This window comes from Coturnix japonica, chromosome 3 (genome assembly GCF_001577835.2).
Source record: "Coturnix japonica isolate 7356 chromosome 3, Coturnix japonica 2.1, whole genome shotgun sequence".
NCBI classification, from domain to species: Eukaryota; Metazoa; Chordata; class Aves; order Galliformes; family Phasianidae; genus Coturnix; species Coturnix japonica.
In genome coordinates, this window is record NC_029518.1 from 87,299,151 (window position 1) to 87,322,600 (window position 23,450).

The following is a 23,450-nucleotide window of genomic DNA, read 5'->3' on the forward strand; positions in this document are numbered from 1 at the left end:
TCACCCGTAATTAGGGAAACTTGGAATCCTTGACAGTGAACACCTGGCTTCTCATTACTACCTGAATTTTATACTTCCAAGTGTTAATCTCTCCTCAGGGTTTGCCTTGGAGTTTTGTTCTGGTATTCAATGAAACCATCAGGTTTTCCAGGCACTGACACCTTTGAAATGTTTTCCACATGGGAACCAATATGAAACATGTGTGATTATTACTGATTTCTCTGTGTTGATTTCTATTATGGTAGCGCCCTGGAAAAACAGTACAGACAGCAGTAATAAAATCTTTCATTGAATGACTTTATACCACAGGAAGAGTTGTGTTTAAAGGAGTTGGTTTGGCGGGGGGGCTGCTATGATGAATGGTGTTATCATGATTATAGCTTGGTTTAAAGGATTTGAAGAACTTCTTGCGCATTTTTTAGCCTTGGTAGTAAGCTACACCAGTACTTCTTTTAAAAATCAGCGCTGCTGACATTCCTTATAGCTCTGGGTGAAATACATGGGCTAGCTGGAAGCAGGCTGAGTATGAACTCCTCATCTAGCAGTATGGGGCAACAGCTCAGTCAGTTTGCTACAATTTCCTTTACTGAGTGCACAGTTTTCTTGCATTTTAAACCTTTACCAGACCTATGGGCAGGAAAGGAGCTTTTACATCTAGATACTGGAAAACCCAGGCTAAAAGACATCCTTGGGATTTATCTTTTGCTAACCAGAATGCACTTACCCTGTATCTAAGTAAAAAGCATTGTTTAAAGCAGTCCAAGTCCAAAGTTCTTTCTCTCTACTGTGAAGCAACAGGATAGATAAGAGATCAAAATAATCTGAAAGAGGAATATCAAAGTTAAGAGTTTCCATGAAGCTGTAACTCTCAGAGAAGCATGAAAACAAGTTACTTTAAACAATAGTTCTTTACGTTTTGGAAAGGTGCTCAAGCTCTGTCAGCCTTAACAATTTTGAAAGTTTTCAGAGAATTCAGGAAGAGCAGATATGAAATTTACCTGAGGTATAAGTACTGCACTTGGTGAAAGAAAATACGTAAAAACATTTGGGCTCTGAAAGGATAAAAAGGAATGAGAGATCTTGTGACTGACCAAAGCCCAACTATGCAAATTAGCCATTTTTCATTGATAAAAGACAGTTGCGATTAAAACCCAGAAAGAGAAAACATAGAAAACAGCCGAGAAACCCAGAATCAACCTATGGTGAGCATTACATGAAAATAAATAAATAAATAAATAAATAAAAAATAAAAAATAAAAAAATAAAATATATATATAGAGAGAGATAAAGATATAAGTAATGAAAAAAGCAAAATTTAATATATATATAGAATATATATATAATTAATGATTAATAATATATTTAATATATATATAGAATCATAGAATTACCCAGGTTGGAAAAGACATTGAAGATCATCAAGTCCAACAGCAGCCTAACCATAGTACCCTAACTCTAAAAACCCTCTGCTAAAATTTGTCCCTCAGTGTCACATCTCCAGGTTTCCTGAACCCCTCCAGGAAGGATGATTCCACCATTTCCCTGGGCAGCCTCTGCCAATGCTTGAATATGATACAACTCAGACTCTGATGTCTGGTGTGTCATAGATGCTAAGAAAAAACTGAGCATAAATATGTTTCATAGGGTTTGTTCCTTCTAGATGGATACAGAGAGTTTCATGTCCTTACTTTACAGAACTAATTTTCAGTTGAAACCCACCATAGTTCCATTGTCACTGCTGCTGAAGGACACCTAAAAGAATTGTTCCCTGAAGAACAGGGATTTCTTTCTGCAGTTGTATGGTGACCATCTGAGTTTGGGGCACAGCCCTAGGAGAGATTTGTGCACGTTGTTTGGAGGGGGCTACATAATCTTGCTCTCAGAACTGGAATGCATGGACCCAGAACCTTAGTGAGGTCCTAGAGGCATGGCATTTCCCAAATTCCAATAATATCCAATAATCTTTACCAGTCTCCTGGTTGCTTGGGAAGCAGCTGCAGAGCACTGCCTCCTACTCAGCAGAGCTCAGACAAAAAAAAGTACTGTATCTTCATGAATATATGCTGCAGATTATTCATAACATTTCAAAAAATCCTGTGCCACGGCAACAGTGTACATTATGTATATATATATGTAAATAATGCAGAGCGATGTTTAACCCAGATACTTCTTTCCTCAGAAGCTTCTCAGTCCCTACCAACTGCTTCAGCTCCTGCATTAGTCCCCTTCCCCTCATTCTTCTGTAGCCTGTTTTCCCTTTCCATTGAAATACCCTTCCTATTTCTGCCTCTGATTTTCTAGAACTGTGGGTTATCTAGGGTGATAATGATAGAACTGAAAATAGAGTAATACAATAATCCTGCTCTTGAGCATTTGACTCAAAGCTCAGTGGATCACTACCTTCTCTGCTGGAGGCATTTCTTGGCTCTTAGCTGCAAGCTCTTCACTAGATCCTACTAGTGTTCCTCTATGTGCGTGTATCAGAAATAAACTGCCTCTAAAAGCAGTAAGGCAAACTCATGCAACAATGAAAAGCAGGCCCAACTATTTGGGATTGCTGATCTGCATCATTATATATTATATATATATAAAAGCAGTGAGGAAGAAGGCTCATAAAAACTCAAAGAACCAAGGAACATGTTCACATGATGAGCAGGACACAATTTAACTAATGGATCATTTCGAGATGTGGAAACAGCCTCCTTGAGAAAGCAGAAGGAAAAAGACCTAAATGTATGCCAGATGACCTTCTTCCAGCCTAAATGATATATCAGAAGAATAAAGAAAAGGACATGAAAACGTGTACAGCATTTATCATTTTTGCCTTGTGCTAGAAAGGGGAAAAAGTTCAGAGAATCCAAACAGAATCCTCTAAGAAGGTATTAATAAATACATTCATGCACTCCTGAATGCTTACAATGTAGAACTGAGTGCTCATAAATTTGCCAATGGTGATTTCTAGGAAAACACGTTTAAAGAGTTGATGTTTTGTTTAGTGGAGGGAACAAAAACAAATGTTGTTTTGGATGAGCACTGTTTCATTTTCTGGGATTTTTTTTCAATTCAGTTGACAACAAAAAATACTCTATTGCTAGCATTACTTATGAGTCAGGCATATAAAAGGAAAAAGAAAAACCAGATTTATGTTGCACTTGCTGCATTAGTGAAACCCGTGGAGAAACTACATTTGACAGGAAAAAAAGAAAGCAGAGAGGAGAGAATTCCTCTTTTAAAGTCCCTAACAGATTTTAAATGATGGGGAACAAATGACTACAAATCTCAGAAGCTGAAGACTTCTATCTTTAGGTACACTGTCACTGTAGTAGGAACCTCCGCTTCAAATATATCTACATAGAATAACTTGATTTTCTGTTCTTAGGACTTTTTGAAGGGACATTAATGTTCTACATAGCTGAGTATATGCACAATACTTTTATTATGTGAAATACAATTAATTTCAATGGGTGTTTGTGTAGTATGGTAACGATGCCATTAACCAGGGCTGTTAAACTCATTGGGCTGTATACCATCCTAAATTATGCCTATGCAACATCATCCCAGTCAGCATTCCCTCTCCCACATCTCTGTACTGAGCCATACACATGGGGTGTCCTGGCTCCCTGGGCTAGCAGGGGCCACAGACAAAACCTCTTCAGAGGCAGCTAATGACTAATTTTGGACATTCTGAGACGTAACGCATCCAACTGCACAAGAGCAGGTTTGTCCAAAAGACGCAGACCTTTATTTTACTGTACAGCTGTGAGGTGGGTTGGAATGGCTTCATTTATCACTTTCTCCCAAAATGTCACAGGTTTATTCTCACAACAACTCTACAAAGTAAAAAAAAAAGATCAACTTAATTCACAGGAGTGGAACTGCTGCACATACAGAAGATTTGATCTGTGCCTAGCAAATCCCTTCAGCTCTTGGAGCCTTGAGCATCTTCCTGGCTAGAGGCTACCTTCAGTCCCATTACTGCTTCAACCAGTATGGGTAACAATATATGATATGTTCCTTAGGTGAATATTTCCATTTCAATCTATGGACAATAACTTGCATGCTTGGGGATTTGCAAGACTTCATCCCTTTATTGTTTAAGGATTAAAGTGCATCTTCAGGAAAAGCCTGAAGTACTGGGTGGTGAAGTCTCTGCAGACGGAACTGTCCCTCAGTATCAGTCCTCTGAAGGACTGTCAAGATTCTTTCACGTATGTTCTGAGCCTAGGGACGGAGGCACACTTTCCTTCCTACCCTGTGCATGCTGGTTGTCTCAAAGAGAAGAGGGAGGATTCAGTCCCATGCTCAGCTGCTCACTTGGCCTGGCAGAAGTATAGCAGAATTGACCAGGAAGCAGCAGTGACCTGGTATGAAGGAAGCTCTTACTCCCCATCTTCACATCATGGCTTGCAGCTCAAATCATCCATTTGACTCTAACACCTGTTCTTTGCTCTCTTTCCTAGCACCAGCCAATTCTTTAGTATGGCTTCTTGCTAACACAGAGAAGTCAGTGAGAGATCTGTTAATATTTTCAGCAAAACCAGGATCAAGTTTATTATTTTTATTCCTTTTTCTTGGTGTCTAATTTGTGTTGCAATTGCTCTGATTGACAACTTCACTACAACTGCATTTAATTGCTGTCCAAATCAGTAATCTACTTTGGTGTCTTAATTAACTAGAGTCAAATTTGAATTAAATTCCTTTTCTTGGAGATCTTTTACGGTGACTGTCAATCCAAAGGTAAAGACTTTCATAAAAATGCTGCTGCTTTTTATTTTGTACAATTGCTTTAGATAAAGATATTTTTCTTCATCTCCTACCTCTCAGTACTTACATTTCCTTTTTTCACATTCCCTTCTATTTCCTTTTCTTTTCCATTTTTAATATATTCTTTTCTCCTCTTATTTTTTAATTAGCCTTCTATTTGAATTTAATTATTTTCTTCTCTTTCAGCTAACTCCTGTCTTACACAGCACACTATCTCACCACCCTCTTCAATAAAGCTCTGTCTACCAGCTTCACCTGCCTCTTTTAAGTCTTCAACTCTTTAATTTATTTTTTGCATTTCTAATCCCTCTCAATAATTCTTTTTTTAACTCATGAGTTTCCTTTCTAGCCACAGGCCAGATTTCTCCCCTTTCGCTTCCTTTATGGAAGCAAAAGAGAATACAATGAGTAGCACCAGATCTGTAACACTGTGCTGCTGAGAAGGATCAGACTCACTAAAACAAGCCCAGCAAGTAAAACTGGGATATTCCAATGAGCAAGGGCTGTTCACAAATAATAATAATAAATATAAATAAAAAGGGAAAAAGTTTCACATTCTTGATCAAAGGAAGAGCACTGTGATGAGTGGTTAATAAATATTCCAGGTCTTTATCTAATCCTTACCGGCATTTCTTTAACATTCCCCTTCCTCCCTGTTGCCTTTCTTAGGCACTGATTCTGATCTTGTTTTTACTGCTTTTGCAATGCTTTCTCTGTGCTAATTTCTGTTTCATTTCTCCTGAGTTATCCAAGCTTAAGCAAGAGTAAACTCAGGCTCTCAACTAGGATGAGATTTTCCTTCTTACTATCTTTTTTATTTTTTTTATTTTTTTTTTTCCTTTTTTAACTTTTTAAATTAGATGTCCCAGCTGATCTTAAACAGTTGGCTTTTTTCATTTCAGGAGTAGCTTAAGTCTGCAGTCTCCAACAGCATACAGCAGTTATCAGTTAATGAGATGACTTGTACCCTTGTCCACACTTGCATCACTACGGCTGCTTAAATGAGCTGATGTCCTGTAACCGAGGATTAAACCACATCTTTCAATACCGCATGCACTGCAGCACAAGTTGCTCACTCCAGCAACCACAGAGGCAATTGCAGTCCTGGAAAAGTCAAAATGAGCAGAAACCCTATGTGTTAAAGGTAAAGCAACTCCAGCAGCAGAAAAAGAGGAATACCATCCACTGCTAGCTGTTCAGATGCTGCTGAAAACCCCTACATGTTTTTGCCAAATGTATATTTTTGTGTGTATTTTCACATCTTTTTTTAATCCACCCACCCACTGTACATTTTTGAAAGGTGCACTGTGAGCATGCCAGATCTGAAAAGGACTCCAATATTCATGACTGTATACTTCACCATTCCAAAGCTATGCACATACAGTAAAAGGAAAGATGTTTTAAAAAAGCAAGAAAATGCTTTGCACTGGAATATAATATTTAAGGTTTCATACTTCCCAGGTGCGGTAACTACTCTGATATCATGAAGCTTGAAGAATATTTTTATTATAATGCCTCCACTAGAAAATCACAAATATTGGAGTATGGTACCAAAGGTTTTAATCCAAATGTTGGCCCCATGCTGAAGGCTATTCAGCTACAAATGACTACCTGTTCATTTAAACTGCAGGGCTGAAGATAGTTATATCCATTTTTTGGGGTGTTATTGATTACAGAAGAGCCATAACCTAACTATTTCAGCTGTAGGGCTAAATAGGTTCAGATGTACTTTCTTCTTTCTACTCAGACATCAGAAACTAAGATGCCTTAAGGAAGAATTACAAACTGGGACCCATTTATCCAAGCAAAGATATACTTTATTCAGTGAACCTAAATTAGTTGTTCCATTGCCACATTACAGAGACAAAATTTATCATATTTTTTCATATGTGGAGACAGCATTTGCCCGATGGTAATTATACTTGTCAAAACTAAGCAAAATCCTCATTCGCTGAATATTTTTGCTGTTACTACTAGCACTACCTCCCTATTCAGGGAAAGAAAAAAAAAAGAGGAAAAAAAACTGTTTTAGGCTTCTTTGACTTATTAAAGTAGATGGATAAGACACCATTCTTATAACTACTCGTACACAGTACCAAAAGACACTGCAAGATCCTACCACATCTCTCGATGCCATGCAGATACCTGCCAATAGGCAAATCCATAAATTCACTCAACACTGAAAGCTATTAATACCAATTCAAAAGGAATGCATCGCATTTCCCTCTGGTTTACAGGTAACTGAGGTCCATCAGTTAATCAATTGTGTGCATCACCAAAATAGCACTGAAAGGGAGCAACAGTCCCTGCCCTGGCATCCTCCTGATCTACTTTCCCATCCCTTCCACAGTGCACTTGTGTAAGCTCTATACATACATAGCAAGTCTTTAGGCTCAGAAATGACTCAAAATAAAACCCACACCAAAACAAAAAACCCATTGTGTGCTTTCTGATTAATTTTTGAGTGCACCTGAAGCAATTACAGGAATAGTAATGATATTCCTCATAGAGCCTGTCCCTTAATGTGCACCATAATTAGAGGAAACTTGGATCCCAACAGACATAGTCTCTAAAGACTCAAGGGATGGGGGGGGTAAAAGGGGAGGGGGTAAGGCCATTAAACATAGCCAAGGCACCTCTGACTATCCCTCTCAGCACAAACCAATGCAAATATGTGCTCTGAAAATTAACACAGCTAGGAAGGAAACATCCCACAGGGAGAATCAATACCCAGCAAAGGATAATGGGAACCCTGTACAAGCAGCTGTGATCTGCCCTATGAACATTAGCACCTGTCGACAACAGCAATCAATGCTGGTCAATGGGCAGCTCTCCTTACAGCTCAATTCACACAATGATCATCAGCTGGAACCAAAACGGTGACATGCCATGCTGCCAAATGGTGTCCCTTTCTTCCCAAATGCAGACAAACAATGACTTCCCCAAATAACTGGCACTGCTCTTTTTAATCTTTCCTCCCTCCCTTCTGCTTTGCCCTTTTTGCAGTATATGAGGAGGAACCATTGGAAGCTAGAAATTAAGTTATTCATCTTAATTTCAGAATGCGTTCTGCCATGAAGTCAAGATATGACAGACACCTCGATTCAGCCGTAGCAAGGAGCATGGGCTTAATTTCTTCCGATAACATTTTCATGCACTTTATAATTAATTTATGATTTATTAAGAAGCCTTATTTATTATTCTTTCAAAGACAGGGAAAAAGCAAAATGGGAGATTCTCAGAGCATGTGGGCGTTCTTCTCCACAGGATGGAAATATTGCTGGGAGCAGCATTTATGTCCATCTATATCAGTGTAAGTTGCACCAGTGAAGACTGTTCTTGTCACAGCCTTTATGCATGACTCCATATAGTCACACTGAAAAACTGAAGGAGAAAGAATGGATATAAGCAAACAGTCATGGGGTTTTCATTGAGTCCACTGGGCAGAGCAAGGAGTTAATCTGATATAGTGAGCAGTAGGATCTGAGAAGGCTTCTTTCACGCAGAGGGACCTACTTATTTCTGGTGCAAGTATCAGGAAAACAATATGAAACCTTACAGATTAGTTTTAGAAACCTGAAGCCATTTAGACCTATGACAGTACCACTCAGTCTGATGTTATCTCTACTGTACTTCAGTATCCTTAGATACTGTGAAATACAGGCAGGAGGTTGAACTTAAAAGAGATCAGCGCTCACTCCTCTAATACCACCTGACTACTCACATGCTCAAAATTAGGGGGGCACTTCTTTAGACTTGGGTCTGCGAATCTGCTTTAAATGGTAAAAGCCAGAGGAGTGCCACCAGAAGTTTGCAGAAAGTCATCGTAACCACCAAAAACAACTCTGGATCTTGTGGTTCCAAATCCCGTCCTCTCCACATAATAATATCCAGTTTCCCACTAGAGAAACCGGTAGCATTAGCAAACACAGAAATGCATATTGAGCTAACTGAGATGCCAGCTAGGGCTCTGAAAGGTAGACAGCTGAGCAGTGTACTGGAAAATGACCAGATATATTTAAACTGGCATGATCCAGTTCACTACGTTATGAACTGACGCCAAAAGTTCAGGGGCATTGCAAACACATCTTATGTAAGGGACACACGTTTCTGCCATCTACTTGTGGTACAGAGCACAGTAGAGTGAAGAGCAGGGACAGAGTGCAGAGGATATCCTGGACTGCTCTTCCAAACTTGACAAAGATTTACATTTTGTCACGTTCTTAGCATGTGTGTTTATTTTCCTTGAATATTCAAGCATTTGGAGCTTTACAGTTGCCAGAGCTTATGAAAAGTGCATATTTAGCTCAAAGAGTTCCCAGATGTGGATTTCAAAATGACACTGTGTTGATTAGCTATAGAAGGCAGCCAGTCAAAGAGCAGAAACAGTAACATGTGACTTGGCATTTCCCAGGCAGCCAGAAAATAGTCACTCAATTTTTCGTGAACTTTCCAAAATCTGGGAAAACAACAAAAGTTAAAGGCATCAATAAATGTTCCTATCTCTTGGTCTGTGCCTAATGTCTTACCGCACCAATACTGCTGTTTCTCCTTTTCACCCTGTCAGAAAACACCCTGAGGAGACCTGTGGGGTCTTCCAAAAGCAATAGCCAGGACTTCAAGATTTCTCCATCGCTGAAGTTATTCTGCCACATAGACACATGGGGCCTTGACCAACCTCTGGGGGAAAAGATGAAATTAGAAGGAAATGTGTTTATTTTCTCATAATGTTATTCATTGTTCACAGCTGATCATTCATCATCACAGCTCACCTCTGTGAATGATTCATGAGGGGACAGCTGTTCCCAGGGATGGCTCCTGAGCATAGCGTAGGAGGCATTCCCAAGCTGGTTAAGTGGGAGGTGGAGCACCTGAGAAGAACTGAGGCCTTTTCTTCTCAAAGAGCTTTATTTTTTCAAATGAAGACAAGGCTGTAATGCACACTAACAATATATTTAGCAAGGAAGGAGCAGGCAGGTATGTTGCATGTAGAATTAAGATGTGCTTTGAGCTATAATAGCAAGGACAGGTAGAATTACTTCGATCAGATATAAGCACTGACTCTGAATATACCATGTGGGATTCTTCTTGCTGTCAACAAAATGTATACATAAAAATTAAAATCTTGTTGTGTTTTACAGATATTATTTAGTTTATATTGTGTTTTTCAGTAAGCTCTTTGTAATTAAATGTGGGCATTGCAAAGGACAAAAGTTTTTGTATCCATTTCTGTTTTCCTTCTGAGTAGTGTCCAGTCCTTGTACAATAAACCGTATGTTTCACACATCCAGGCACAGCACGTATAACACTTTCTACTGCGGACAGAACTAAACTTGTCCTAATGTGGCTTCCCAGCTTTAAATTAATGGCAGTGTAGAAATAATCTCTTCTCTCTTTCCTATCTATTACCTCAACTAAAGGAGAAAGGCAGAAGAGAGAATTTTTAAATCTACTTGGGAAGCACAGTTGGAAACATTAAAGTAGTTATTCTTATAAAGCAGCTGTTTTTTCAACTATGATGAAAATTTTGCCTTAAGAAAATAGGAAACTACAGAACTGAAATGACAAATGATTTCTGCATTGTCTGTAGATGTTGCAGAAATCAGAAATATATTTCATGCCATTTTTGTCCTTCATGTACTTGCCCCCTTAAAAAAATAAAATGTTATTTTAAAATAGATAAATTACTTCCAGAATGATATTTTACTAACAAATTTAGGAAAGCCCCCGACCTCAGCATTTGAACTGTAGAAAAAATGGTGATACTACTTCAAACATCACTCACAAAAAAGAATGAACTACAAAAATCCAAGGCATTCCTAAAAAAACAGACAGATGTTTAGAATGAGAAGTACTCAGAATTTGGGTTTCAAAAATTTTTAGAATAATTTTAATTGAAAAAAAATAATCATCACAGAATGGCATTTCAAAAAATAGTTCCTAGATGGAAAACTACTAAATCCACAGTCCATATGTGGAATTCGCATATTACTCCCTTCTTTAGAAAAAGGTAGTTTACAACAATGAAGAACAAGGTTTTAAAAACATAACAACTTTTGTGCTAGTTATTCTTTCTCTTATTTGGATAACACTTTCTCTTAAACTCTTCCTGACCTTTCACTCAGCCCACCACAGATTCAGTCTACAAACTATTCATGGTTATTTATACCGTAATTATTGTTTATACAGAAGTGGGCAAGAGAAACTCAGTTGTTTGTAAATGCAGGGGGGCAATTTAATTAGAATGAAGTTCAGCCACAGTGCTGGAATTCTTTACTGTGTCTCCATAAGAGATGTACAAACCATTTACTCTACAGAGAAGGTTACAAGTCATACATCATACATATACTGGAATTATACGATTTGTGGTAGATCTCATTGGTGCTAGGGATGAACTCTGTCCTCAATCTCTGGAGAGAATTGGCTTACATTGAAATAAGGTTGCAGAATTTGACTTTAAATCAGTAAGCAGGCACATCAGATACATACCTTTGCAGGTACATATTCTTGGTCAGATATTACTTGCACACGGAAATCATTTTTAGTCACAGAATAAAGCATTCTGTTGTCTCCAAAGAGACCTATACTTAGGTCTCTAACTAAAACTCTCCACCAAAAACTAAGGAGCTTCCTGGAAGTAGCAATAGCCACTTTTGCTGTTAGGGAAGGAATCACATGAAGATTTCTCCAGGAGAGGTCCAATGTACCCAGCCACCTCTTTTTTTTTCCCCATTAGAATCATAGAATGATTGAGGTTAGAAAGATCACTAAGATCATCTAGTCCAACCATTAGCTTATGCATGCAGTTCCTCTAAACCATGTCACTCAGTGCCACATCCCCATGTTTCTTGAATGCCTCCAGGGTCAGAGACTCCACCATCTCCCTGAGCAGCTTGTGCCGCTGCCTCACTGCTCTTTCTGAGAAGAATTTCTCCTAATATATGAACAGAACCTCTCCTGGCACAACTTAGGGCCATTATCTCCTGTCTAGACACTAATTATCTTGGAGAAGAGGCCAACCCCACCTTGCCACAATGTCCTTTCAGGTCATTGAAATAAATCATTTTATTGAAATAAAGCAATAAAGTTTCCCTTGAGCCTTCTTTTCTCCAGACTAAATTGTTCCCTCAGCTGCTCCTAACAAGACTCATGTTCTATTAGCAACAGTGTAGTTCAACCTCTTCATAACATCGCAAGTGAGCATCACAGTTACACAGAGCCCAGATAACAAATGATACAGACCTCTGCTTCATACTTGTTTCAGCTTGCTTCAGACAGTATTTTCCCATGAAAGAAGTCCAAAAGAAGGAAGCATTATTAATTTAATAAATAAGCTGCTTTCCTTTGATATGAAAACTTCTATTAATTGTCTCAGGCTCTTTTTGGTTTTTGGTTTTTGTTTGTTTTTTTTTTCTTTTCATTCTCAAAGATAAAATGAGAGAAGACTAAATTTGTAAAGAACAGCAAGATCCTTGAAACTGAAATGGGGGAAACTCTTTCAAGTCCAGTATGGCTATAATGTATGGCCTCTCAGTACCAGTGAGATTCCACCTGTGTGCAGAACATGATATTGTTAACTGTAGGGGAAAAAAAGAAAAAAGGAAAGAAAAATGGGGGAAAAAACCACCAAAAATAAAAAAAAATTAAAATAAAAAATAAATTAAAAAAAAAAACCAAAAACAGAGAGTGGTTGGCTGTCTGGAAGAAGCTACTACTGTTGAAGATGAGGCATAACAGAGCTCAGAAACCATTAACATCAGGTATATTACATGTGCCAGTCTGGTCACTCTCTGGGAAACATATTATTCTCTGGCATGTTTTGAAGTCTTACATGCTATATAGTCCAGGCTGAAGATCTAATTCAAGATGAATGCAATCAGACTTGAACACACTAAATTTTAAGTACTTCAGCTCACAATTAAACACCACATTACTTCTTATTACCTAAGGTTTCAAGGATTTTTAATGATTAAGATAAAGTTTTGTTCTCAGATGTCATTTCCCTGCAGATTTCAATGCACTTTATCCCAGAACAGTAAAAAGGTGAATCACAATCACAGAATTGTGGAATATCCTGAGTTGCAAGGGATGCATAAGTATCATTGAGTCTAACCCTCAGCACCATACAGGAGCACCCAAGCCCTGTGTCTGAGAGCAGTGTCCAGATGCTCCTTGAATTCTGGTACTCAGGGCCGTGACCACTGCCCTGTAGACCCTGTCCCAAACCCTCCCCTGACATAGCTCCATGCCATTCCCTCATGCCCTGTTGTTGGGAGAGAGCAGAGCTCAGCGCTGCCCTGCACTCCCTGTGAGGAGCTGCAGCTGCCATGAGGCCTCCCCTCAGCTCCTCTGCTCTTCATTGCAGCCTCAGCTGCTCCTCACGCAGACCAGACCCTTCCCCACCTTCACAGCTCTCCTTTGAATGCTAATAGTCCTTCTTATATTGTCCAAAACCACAGGGTGCTATTAGATCCCTCAATTCATTAATTTGTCCCCGAATCACTCTGCCAGTACAAGTCAAAATGACAGAATTAAAGCAATCAGCCTGGTTTTATACCTCTATGCAGCAAACTCATCTGTTTTCCAGTGCTCTCTGGCAATCTAAGAGAGATCCTACAGGCATTGTCTCAATTGAAAACTGACAAAGAATAAAGGAAAGAGGAAATATGCTGTGCATATGAAAGATGTGAATAGAAATTCTTCAACCAATTAGCTCAGCATTGCGTTCATACTGACAAATGAAATGTCTGTAGACTTAAAGCATTTTTCTATGATGTTTAATAAACCTTATATCCATGACAAACTGAGAAATCGTAAGGTCACTTTTCCTTACAATAACACACTTGTTCAAGTTTTTCTTCACAAAGCTTACATTTTTGTTCCCACTGTGAAGATTACTTTCTCTCCCTCGTCAAATGCAGTGTATATTTGAGACAAAACTGAAATAATTCATCCAGACAGATGAGCATCTCAGAAGACAATCCAGCTGCATTAAGACAAGTTAGAAAGGGAATTATTTTGTATGTACTGATATTCATTTCCTAAAATTTCTCTTATAATTACAAAAAAAAAAAAAAAATAGTCCTAGAATAATTCCAGATACTTTTTCCACATTACTGGTAGGCTTTTGTGTACATTTATATCCAGTCAGTCCTTTGGACATTCAGTCATTTGTAGAGATGTTGTGTATCTATCTGCTGTGGCTCTTTTAAAGACCACTAATTCCTGCAAGCAAACTAAGCCATTGCCACAAACACTAAACAAAACCTCACCAATGCAAATGCTGAAACTATTTCACAATCACAGCGCTGTTGCAAATGCACTTTCTGTAGTAAGTGGTAAAGAATACTTTGAAGCAGAGATTGTACAAAATGACTTACTAAGGTCACTTCAAACCTGAATTTTAGGTGATTTGGTGATAGATGGCAACAGGTTAAGAGACAAACTGCATAAGCCTGGGGTTCTGCTGCCTATTGTGATTGAGCTTTTGTTACAGTTCTGCCATCTTATGTAAGATGATGCAAGAACTCACATCCTGATTATGAGAAGAACCTTCCTCTAACATGCTTTTCAATTGTAATGGGAACATAGTTATACAGGTCTGCTCAACATATTCCAGTGAAAACAGTGTGAGCTAAAATAAAAACCAATGAACTCTGATAATTTAGCAATATTCATGCCACACCCTTTAGCAGAAGCCCACATGTGGAACTGTAGGATGTTTCTTGGGCCTAACTGCAGCCAGAAGCAGTGTCATGGTTTCATGGTTTTTCATCAGTATTCCACATCATAATATCATGCAGTGCACTGGGAGTTAATGCTGCAATCCCATAGATTGACTGTATACTTCATGAGCTCCAGGCTCTTGGTCTCAGAAAAGAAGAATGGACTACAACTCTCGGAAGACTTCATTTTTCTATTTTCCATTTGGAGGGAAAGATAAAATGGACCAAGAGTCATGAGAGTTCCATTTTTGCTCCCTGGCCCCTTCGTCTACAGCCTCAGAGTAAGAACTCTAAAAAGTTTCAGAAACTCTCTTTTGCATTTTATTTATCAGCTTCAATTTCAATCACGTTGTATTATACTGTCTTATCTCACATTCCACCACTGTATTTAGTAAACTAAGTTGTTTCTTATTTTCTTTAGCTGTTGTTTTTTATATCTAGGTCCATCTCCCTATCTTTTCTCTTTCCTCTCACCTCCCTCTTTCCAGGACATGGATCCATGGGTCCCTTTGCCCTCTTGTCACAGAAACCAGGTCAAATCATGACAAGCAGCACAGCCCTCAGCCATGTTCAACAGTTGTGCAATACACGCAGCAATATCAGAATGGGACCCCCCTCTGTGACAAAAATAGCTCTGAAAAATTTATGGAAGGAGCCAATGCTTAATAGATACAGCACGTGGCAAAAGGGAATGTTGCTTGGAACGTAACATCAGATAAGATTACATTCATACAACACTGCTGTTTGCAGGAAGAGCGATGTTACCCCTCCAATGCAGACACACACATTGTAGTGAATCACAGATTAACATTGCACTATTTCTGTAGAGTCAAATGGCTGCTGTGGCAGAGAAGGCTGTGCAGATGGTTGTCCCAGCACCAAAGAGTTACCTCATTCCACTTGAGAGAAGGAATTCCAACCTTGCCCTAACAGAAGCATTCTAAAAAGCCCATTAACGAACCTAGGCAATGCTTGCTACTATGAGAGTAACCCTTAAATATTAACTAGTTAGAATTATTTCAGTAAACAGTCCACTATCTCATATCAGTGGCCAGGCTCTCAAAATCCATACAGAGATTCAAAGCATGCACACTCCAATGGAAAGACGTGCCCTGACTCCTATCCTGGCTCACACGGGGTTGAGGGTCAGGCTCCTAGAGTCCACACATGGCTGGTAATTTTTAAATGATTACAATAGAAGGAAAGACTGCCTTTTTAATGCCCAAGCACAACAGCTGCAATGTCATTGGGGTTGTGTTCTGAGATGCTCCTAGACTGCAGCTCAAATAAGCATCTTAATGATACGTTGAAAATATGTAAAGCACTTCTTTTATATGTAATGACAATTCTGTCTGGGTGCATCGTCTGTTTGTCCAGCCAGAACAGAATTAGAAATAATGAACTAGATTCTGCTCCAATTTACACCACATGTAACTACAGTAAATGCAGTGAAGCCAGACTGTGTGTAAATAAGAGGGGATTTTGTCTGTTACTTTATTTATGAGAGTGAGTTTACAATTAAATGAAAACTTTCAACTTCAGCATAACTTCAGGTTCTCTAAAATGCACTACGCAAGGCTCTGCTTTATTTACATACATAACAGTTTAACAACAACTCCTAACCAGCAGCTTCAGAAAATTCATGCAATAATAAAAGATGTTAGCAAAGCCATAGGAGGAGTTAGAGGAAGTAGATTAAAATTACTTGCACAGGAATTTGGAGTGAATCCAGGCACTTCACCTCTACTCCCATAAGAAATACTTTGGGGGCCTTTAATGATCATACATGATAATGGCCTTGTCTTGTTATTTATGCAGAAAAGACAGCTTCTCTGACATAGTGTCCCAAAGGTGACACTTTGAGTCACTCGGAGGTGACATCAAATGATGGCACAAAGATATATTACTGATTTGAAGAATCATCATCTTTTAGTTGCAGTAATTGTTATATATGGTTTATGTTATTGCATTTTACTTGGTAATCTTTATGTATGATGATTTATATAGTATAAAGATTTACCTGATGCTGAACAGGTAACAGAATATAGGCTAGTCTCTTTTTGCATATTAACCAAAAGAGTAAGCAGAGAGAGCTCCTTGTGGTGCACTGTATTGTCTGCAGACAAGAACAGCTGAAGTCCCACAATTTACTGTTACTGACATCTCAAAGAAACGTGATTGCCCAAGTACAACATGAATGAAAATAGCAGTGGTTGACTAAACAATAATAGCTGATCATATCAGTGGGAGGTGAATTGGAAACACAGAAATAAACCAACGTTATTTCTAGCAATTCTCTTGTATTCTTTTTGCCCTCATATTAGACCAGTGCAAGGACAGTCAGCATGCCACACAATATCTGACATATCTTGAGATTTAATTGCTGCCCTTGATAGACATTTAGCTTTTGTGAGTTCTAGAATGGTTGAGGTACTATGGGGACATGCAGGATGACACCAACATCTTGCAGTCTGAAAGACAATATGCCACAAATTGATAAACCCATGAGGAAAGGGGAAGAAAGACAGACAGACAGACAGAAAGAAAGGACTGCTTTATTCCAATACTCTTAGCTTTTCATAGGCAGTGCATTGTTATATAAAGCAAGACAACCTAACAAATGATTCCTGCTTGTTAGCAGCCTGCACACTCAGAGCTAGGCATTTCCACATACTAATAGGCTCGTTAAAATCTAGAAGCCGGTGAAGTTTGTAGCTGTTCGCTCCTTTCCCTGGAATAAGCAGTTTTCCATTTTCTCCTCTCAGTGACAGCTTCTGCAATTAAAATAAGATTTGGGAAATGGGGTGAAGGATAGAGGGGAAGTGTGTTAATGTAAAAGTCCTGAGAAACTTTAAAAGCTGATCATTAGGCAAAATCTCCAGATCCCTCAGCATGTAGGTGAATAAAGGAGCCATACCTTAGGGACAGATGCCAAATAAAGTGTGACACTCCAGCTCAGTGGATGGAGAAGAGGCCGCTGGGAACTGACAGCACAGTCCTTGCTAGTGAAGTGACTTCACTGAAAAACGTGTGGAAGCCAGCATATGGCTATGCCATCTGACTCCATATTATAGTTTAAAGGACAGAGGTCTGGTAATAGCATGAGGTTACAGTGCTACAGTGACCCACAGCATATGTGCTTCCCTCACAGTAAAAACTTCTGTCTCTTCCATACACCTATCAGGCTGTGCCTGCCTGATTGACTACAGCAAGTGACTTTGACAGGGTAACAACATACAGCCCAAGGAGGAAGGGCTATAACATATTAATATAAGAACGTGGCTGATTACAATATAAGCCACTGAAAGCGAGCTGACTATAGCACCCGACTGGAAGAATGCAGCTGTCTGCAGGGTCTCGCAACGAGAATGCATCTATCTATACCTAGAAGTGTGTGGCCAACTACGGGCAGCTGTCATGCAATCAGAGTGGACAGGAGGGCTGGTCACCTATCAGGCCAGTGTGCCCACCATCATTGTTGGTGTAAATATACTTCCTCTCGTCCTTCTGACAGCTAACAAGCTTTTGTCATCAATGAGGAAGGTGGAGAACGGGGCCTTACTGTGGGTTTGATTAGAAATTTCTGAATCTTTTCTTTGACAGAAAGTTTTGTCCTGCAACTAGCAAATGCCATTTGCCTCTGGTGCTCAAGATAATTATACCATTACTCAGAACCTGGCTTATTTTTAATAACATTTCTTCTATCTATATAAGAACACCTTGGATGTTTTAATTTTCTAATTATCCCTAAGATTAATCTGTTGGAAAAAATATATTGTTTGGGTCTTATGTTATTGGGTTTTTTTTGTTTGTTTGTTTTTGTTTTTTTGTTTGTTTGTTTAAATGACAGAGAAATCAAATGAGATGCATTTTCTGTATGTAAAGTGCTGTAAGAATATACTGAAGTTTGTCTTTTTTTTCACCTTCTGCAATACACAAAGAACTGTTAAATAATAAAGCATTACAGAACATAGTTCTAAATAAACTCTTCATAATGGACAACCAATCCTGCAATCAGACTCATCAGGCTCATCCCACCGGAAAGCCAAAGAGTCCACCTGCTCTGAGCTGGCTGCTATATTTATATACGTACCAGATGGGGATTTGCCATTTACCCTCAGACCTAAGTTAACGGAGCACACCCTGCGCAGTCCGTGGAAGGATGGTTAGGATACTTCTGCACGGGGCCACAGCCACACTCCCAGCTGGTGCAGCATGCCTTCCCGGGCCAAGCAATGGGCACTTACAGGCACCTGTCTTCTCCTGATCAATAGAACAGCCTGCTCTCTCTCAATATTCACCCTCTGTTTCTAGATCTCCTGCCCCAAAGGCTTCACATGCAAGCATCACCTGGCCTCACCTCTCCTTTCTTGGCGGCAGTATGTAGGAGTCTTTACATATTTGAACATCCCAGGCTGTGACTCCTGATAATATTCTCTATTTACATAGATCAAGTAGTCTGAGCTTTTTTCTCTTCAGTTGTAGGAGTTATTAGTATGTTTTCTCCCTTTTCTCCCCTAAAAAAGAAAGCTTAAAATGTTATTTGCTTTGGATTCTGAGAAGTACAAACTCTACCACATGGCAGACACATGTGAATCCATATGCTAGCATGTCTGTAAAGCCGAGAGAGATTAAAGCCTGAAGCTTCTATTAAATGCTCTCTTATTTTTTTCCTCATATGAAACAATTTTAGATCGAGCTCTGAATGTTCACCGACTCCATGAATATTTTTGAGCCAGTTCTGTTCATTGTGATAAATCATGCCAGTTGTGTGTTGGTTCAGCAATAGTTACCTGAAAACTTCTAGTGTAAAATGTTTTATAGCCATCTGAGGAGAGAAAAAAAAAACGTGTGATCTTTGCCTGACTGCTGGAACAGTATGACAAGAGGAAACATACTGTATTCAAGCTCCACAGCATGCCAACTTTCTTTCTTCTAGAAATGGACGGAATTGAAAGGAAAGTGAATGCTGGCATATTGTGAAAGTACTTCCAAGTTTGTACAAGCTCCAGTGAAAGATGCAAACACAGACAAAACCCTTCATAGGAAACAAAAAGTTTCGCAAAGAAAGCTGAAAAATATCCTATGAAAGAAACAGAACTATCACAGTTAGGCTTTCCAACAAAAAGAAACAGACGCTCTCTGGGCTTATGTTTCAGAGTCAGATTTATTGTAGTTGCTACACTAAATATAGATATTAAAGAATGTTATTCACACTGTAAAAAGCACAAATTATATTTAAAGAAATGCAAAGAAACCTTTTCTTCTTCTAGAGATATAAAATCCAAGGGCTGCCTTCTCTCCTAGAAAGTCAACTACCTTGTATTACCTCTCATAACCATGTGGCACAAGCATAAAAATGGGCAGCTGGGTGATGATTTACCCTGCACGAACTGCTCTGTAACACCAGCTTGTAATGCATGCTTCCACACAGCCATAAATGCAGGACACGCTTTTCCCAACTGAGCATCAAACTCCAGCCTTGAATAAGAGACCACATGGCAATGGGGAAAAATGTTGTTTTCCATTTAAGTGAAGTATGGGAATTTAAATATTCACAAACAGTTTGCATAGAAACACAATTCCTGTTTCTGCATCCCTCACCATGATGCTGACTGAGCAGCACCAACCCTCACCTGACTTGTCTGATGATGACTCAGTTCATCCCCCACCACACCAGCCTTGGGTTGAGGCCTTTTGTTCTTCCTCTGCCAACTAGTACATTTTAAAAGAGTTCTACAAACTGATAACTTGTTTGAAGAATAAGGGTGCTCCTAGTTCTGGAAAAATAAGAAATTTCATTCTCTTGGAAAAGAAACTTGAGAGGTAATGGAAAATACTTCCTTCCAACGTTGGGAGAAAATGCATTAGAATTACAAGTTACAATAGTAAGCTGTGTTTCTTCTCCTTATTAAATCACATCACTACCATCATTAATATGAGATCACTACTCTGTGAATGTTTTAGCTCTGGGTTCTGAACAAGGCTCGATAAAGATTTCATGCATGGCAGAACCAAATTCCACTATCTATTTAGATGGTCAGTGTCAGCAAACCCAGGCGCTTTTTTCTTCCCCCCCCCCCCCCCCCCCAAAGGAATCCAAGGGAATAACCCACCAACATCCTGATTTGAACATTAATTCCCTGTAGCTGTCTTTGAAAATATTAGCCTAAGGAGCTCAGCCAATGGTGAAATTCTGCTCAGCAAACCCAGAGAACACCACTAACATCAGTTGCAGTGAGTGAGATGAAGTACAATTACTGCCCCAGATGCCAAATTCACTTCGGTTTCAAGCAATGATGATTTGCACTGGAATTAGGAGGTAGCGAGACACTCTGAAAATCAAGCCACTTTTATTCAAAGGCAAAACACAGACATAAACACTTCATCTATGTTCCAAAATCCTCACCTCAAGGACTGGAGAATATCACAGAGTAAATCGATGCAGGAATGGGTATGGCACCAAGATTTTCCCCTGTAAACAGACCATTCTTTCTCTTTTATTAAAGAAACTGCAGAGTACTTTGGTCTCTGCTCAAATGTGTACTTCTTCATTCTTTGTAATTAGATAACGTTAACAATGAACTCCCCATAACTACCATAATGACACTGATTCAGTGCGTTTACAGAAGGTTAAAAGTATTTGTGGTAAAACTACTATTGTTTATTGTACTATTATACTGTTGTTGTTTATTAAACTATTCTATCCCTATTTTTACATGAATTAAACTAGTGCAGTCCCTCAAGTAGAAGAAAGTAGTTATTTACAGTGCAAGTACAGAGTATCTTGCTAATCTTCCATCACCTCAGCTTCTCAAAGGAGCTCTGCAAGAAAAGAAGAAAGCACAGGTCTATGTAGCTGTAGCGTTTCATTCCCAGTTCTCCATAATTCCCAGTCCTTTCCACAGAGGCACTGCTGTTCTGCTCTCCAAGCAAGCTCCCATGTCAGCCCCACAACAGCCACTGTTCTAATTTGGAGGAAACCCCATCCCAGAGCGCTCATTATAGGAAGTAAAGAGACACAATCCTTAAAGCAAAAAATAGAGCTCCCATTAAGTCACTTACCATTCTTAGCACCAGAAGTGTGTTGGAGCTACTCTCATATAATGCTTCTGAACGTGGCAGTCACAACAGAAATGACAGGTGGCATCAAAGAGATTTCCTAGAGAGAAAAAATAAATAAGTCAAATTAAATGTCTTACAAAACCTGTGGCTCAGCGACCCAATGACAACACACAGCATTTCTCTCTGACCATTCTGCACACTGATCTGACAACTTCAACAGAGAACACTCCATTGCATACAGGGGCCTGGGGCCAGCTGTAAAGCAACCCTGTGGGCCCTATAAGCAACTGCTGTCTCACAGAAGCTGACTCAGAAAACTTCAATTTGGAGCACCTAAATGTTTTTTCATGTCTGTGCTTTAGGGGTGGGTTATTTGGAAGAAATAGGTAAAGATTAACAAATTAAGGAATAAAGTAAACACACCTGGACTTTCTCTCTGGCAAACTAGTGATCAGTGATCTGGGTCTAATCTCTTTCCTTCTGTGAAGCATAAATACCATTGTGATCAGGTCTCAAACCAGATATGAAACGTAGATTTTTAATAGGCCAAACTAAACCCACAACCTGCCATTTGTGATTCAAGCAAGAATAAAACTGGGAACAATGCTATATCTTTTTAAAATTAGCCTTCTCATTCCTGTGTTGTCAGCCTGCCTTGAAATCAGTCACCACAGAGAATGACACACTTACCCATTACTGATTATCTTTGCTTAGTCTTCTTGCTATTATTCCCTCTTAGTAGTCCAGAGTTAACACTTCTTAAAGAAGAAAAAACAACCTAAATTGTTTCCCCAAATCATCTAATTAAATTACCTCCCTACAGTAGCATAGCTAATTGCTCTTACCCTACTATTTTATCTTCCCATTTAACCTTTGCTGGTTATTTTCTAGCCATGTTTCCTACCAGTGTCCCATGTTTCCCATCAGTTTCCCCCACCATGTACTGTAGCTTTTCTTTTCCTTACAGGAGAAGCAAAGTGCCTTGGAGCTCCTCTAGAGTTAGCACTACAGAACTGAAACTCAACATTTGATAGCACTGTTCCTTATTCTCAACCTTCCACAGAGCCAACAGACCTCAAAAGAAACCATGTTGGCTCCCTTTCAGCACTCAGGTGAGTAATTTGAAAATTTTAGACCAGCTGGGAGAAATCTTCTCATTACAGCCACCCCTCAGGCTTCTCAGGCCACAGGCATTTATCTAATAACCTCACTCAGCCTCATTGCACAGATTTGAAGCAGAAACTAATTCAGGAAAAAATTCAGATAAGTAAGGAATGGAGGGCAAGTATAACAAAGGTCAAATTGGATTATCTTGATGCCCATTGCAAGCTTGAAAGATATAAAAACTGACTTGTTCTCCTGCAGTAGACTTACTTTATAAAGTACAGCTATATTTGTGAGCCATAGGAACTCTTAACATTCTTCAGGTGCTTGAAGTTATTGTTGGAAGATAGCAGAGAAGAAGAGCTGACTTCATCGGCCAGCCTCCAGAATTTTCCTTACCTACCTGCAGTATCTAGCATGCTACAATAGGAAACATCCACAATTCCACATGCAGTCTTAGTGAAGTCAGTACACCCACTACGGGAATAAGTGTGGAGCTCACAGAATATTAGCCTTACTATACCCCTTCCAGGAAAGTATTTGAGATTGGGATTAAAAGAGATCAGCATGGCAGTATAAATCCCTCTGTACTGCCACTGCACATCTTCCTTGTTTTTTAATACAGAAAAAATTATGCATATTATTTATCTGTAAAGTTTTCGTACCGTTGTATTCAGACTATTTGTTGTTGTCTAAGTTATGTATCAAAATGAGGAGACAATCCATTTTCTTTCTAAACTGAGTCAGATACTGCCTGCTTTTAATTGCACTTAAGACCCCTTTTTCCTTCCA

General features: G+C 39.1%; 1 long non-coding RNA gene across 1 annotated transcript; it reads right to left on the reverse strand.

Moving 5' to 3' along the window:
* Positions 1 to 20,825: 20,825 nt before the first annotated feature.
* On the reverse strand, positions 20,826 to 23,145 carry LOC107312194. The gene is made up of 4 exons (XR_001554429.2): positions 22,520 to 23,145; positions 22,245 to 22,312; positions 21,555 to 21,651; positions 20,826 to 21,314 (listed from the first exon to the last, which is right to left on the reverse strand). It is a non-coding gene; the product is annotated as an uncharacterized LOC107312194 (long non-coding RNA).
* Positions 23,146 to 23,450: the final 305 nt, after the last annotated feature.